Source organism: Cicer arietinum, chromosome 2, assembly GCF_000331145.2.
Source record: "Cicer arietinum cultivar CDC Frontier isolate Library 1 chromosome 2, Cicar.CDCFrontier_v2.0, whole genome shotgun sequence".
Taxonomy (NCBI): Eukaryota; Viridiplantae; Streptophyta; class Magnoliopsida; order Fabales; family Fabaceae; genus Cicer; species Cicer arietinum.
This window is the reverse complement of record NC_021161.2, coordinates 32,175,092-32,177,937: the sequence shown is the minus strand read 5'-3', so window position 1 is coordinate 32,177,937 and position 2,846 is coordinate 32,175,092. Positions and strand designations below refer to the sequence as shown.

The following is a 2,846-nucleotide window of genomic DNA, read 5'->3' as shown; positions in this document are numbered from 1 at the left end:
CAGATTTCAAATCGAATAGATTCCTAGATAGTTGACAGTTAAACATATTATGAGTGAATGTTATACTATTAAATTTCTTTCTCTTAATACATAATTCTTCGCCCTTATGTCTGACACATCTAAAAATAAAAAGTAGAAATTTTATGATAATAAGAGCAAATATTGAATTTTCAAATGTTGAATACTCACTAATCAATACACTTTTTTATATAATGTTTGTATATTTAGATGTTTAACAAGTGTTTTTGGAGCATTTATTAATTTTTTTATTATTTATTTTGAATTTAATACAAAAATGTATAAATTTGGGATAAAATACTACTATTTCATATTACCATTATAAACAAAAAAAAAACTATTTTCACTTACATTAGAAAATATAATTATGTGCAATTAATTTTTTAAATTTCATGTAAAATATAAGTTAAATTTATTAAATTGATATTTTTTAATATTAAACACTCAATTATCAATATTAAATATTTTGAAATAAATGAACAGTGTACTCTAAATAATATTATTAAATGACTCAAATTATCATAATGCATAAGATCAGTGACTAGAGGAAATATTTTTATTAAATATCTCTTGGCAGATATTGTTGATTTTACATGGCCAATTTAACATAAATGCAAAGGAAAAATATATTAAATCGAGAGTAATGAATATTGTATATTTCTATCAATAAAAGCATATAATTAAAAAAATATATAATTAATATCATCTTAAAAATTAAAAATGTCAATTGCTAATTGAAATAGTTGACAACTGAGATATTTAAAAAAATGGCCTACATTGTTGCACTCGATGGAAGAGTTATATACGCGCTTAAAAGTCTCTATGAGTATGTTTATGATTTTGGCACCATTATTTTAAACTGTAACAATCTGTTATCTGATTTATTTAATAACTCAGACAAATATGGTAACACCTCTCTATTGAGAGTAGCTACATCTTTATCTCACTTCCATATTTTTATCAATGCATCTAATTTTATTTAACATATTTTGATTAATGAAATGATGTCAAAAAAAAGTTTTAATGCATATTTCTAATTAGCGTAGAAATTGAAACAAGCTCTTTTTTTAAGTCTAAAATGCAATTTTAATACTTTTATTTTATTAAATCTGTAATTTTTATTTTTTTATTTAAATTTTAATTTGATGATGTAATAATTATTTTAGTGATATGTATATGATGATCTGGAAAATTATGATGACGTAAAATTAAAATTTAATAATATTTTTTTAAGTTTATCTTTTTACTTCAAAAATTTATGAAAATTAGAAAATAATAATAATTTTTTTAATAAAAATTTAGTGCTTTATTTTGTTTTAAAATTTTCAAAAACTATTTACAGAAACAATAAATTTTGGAGGACTTAATTTGCATTTTAGCAAAAATTAAAATTTATTGGGGTGAGAGAGGCTCGAACTCTCGACCTCAGGATAACTCGAAGCTATGAGACCTACGCGCTAGCCAACTGCGCCACCACCCCTTTGGGATGACCTCACAATTGATCTGGTGTAATGTGTTTTGTTTTTAACATGTTACCATCGAATTCAATGAGAATCGTAGAAAGGTCTTTTATAATTTACTCATGTGAACTTCAAAAAATAAAAAACTTACTGTAATGTGTCGGTTAGGATGATTTTTTGTGTGTAAATTTTATTCTATCTGCTTTCCATAATAATATACTACTTTTTATGATGACTTCTAAAGTGAGGGCCCAATTGAATCCCTCACCTGGAACCCAATAAAAATACTGCTGCATTTCATCAATAGTATAGATTTGATAGAAATAAAAATGAGAACCATTACAAATTTTCATACAAAACTTTGGCCCACCTTAGTTGAACCAAGAAACTTCCTAAAAAAAAAACAGCAACTTTTTTTTATCTATTATCTTTAACCTCCAATATAAGGAACATTGTTATTAATACACACAAGCATAGACGCGCAAGAGAGGGAACATGAGATAGAGTGTGACAGTGACATCAAACAGGAAAGGGTTGGCCCACAACGGCGGTGGAGAACCAATGTAGAGAACACAAGAATCAATACGGCGATGGTCGCACGGAACCGTTGCGGTGGTGGCGGATGCGACCAACATCGACCATGATACGGTGCAGGATTAATCGAGATCTGCAGATGTGACTTTGCGATGGAGTTACTGTGATGTTCACAAAATTAGAAAAAAAAACTAAAAACGAGTGGAAATTGACCAAAACAAAACTTTTAAATTCGGTTGTTGAAGTTTTAAGGGTTCAATTCAAGTAAAAGTTCGCGCAATTTCTAGTTCATTGGTTTTGCTAATACATTGCCCAAAAAAATAGTAATCTTTATCAAACTAGGGGATGAGTGGTTGGAGGGTGGTAGCAGAATGCTTAGGGTCGGTAGTGGTACCTCTTTTTTTAAACTCATGTCGGCCGTCGATTTATTTTTAAATAAATCTGATGGCCTATTATTTTTGGTCTATCAGTGAGGGATTTAGTTGCTACCTCACCCTAGAATCCACCATCTTTTATGCCTTTTATTGAGAAGATGATGCATGGCTAACTGATCGTAGTGCATGTGACCCCATCCAAGTGAGAAAAAATGATAGACAAGGGAAGGAAGACGTTAATCAAAGAGGGAGAGAGAATAAGAAAAGGTGAATTTTATATAGAATAAATATGTCTATAGTGTCACAACGGGAATAGTACGGCCTATCTCGTATCATGTTCCACAATTTAAAATTATGTTTTGAAAATAATTTAATATAATTTATAAAATACCATAACAAACAATTTAACTCAAAATAAGTAAACTAACGTTTAATTGGTTTATTATTTTACATTATGTTT

General features: G+C 28.2%; 1 non-coding gene across 1 annotated transcript; it reads right to left on the bottom strand.

Moving 5' to 3' along the window:
* Window positions 1-1,414: 1,414 nt before the first annotated feature.
* Window positions 1,415-1,498, bottom strand: TRNAM-CAU (transfer RNA methionine (anticodon CAU)). Its single transcript is given in 2 exon segments — window positions 1,415-1,450; window positions 1,461-1,498. It is a non-coding gene; the product is annotated as a tRNA-Met (tRNA).
* Between the last annotated feature and the right edge of the window lie 1,348 nt (window positions 1,499-2,846).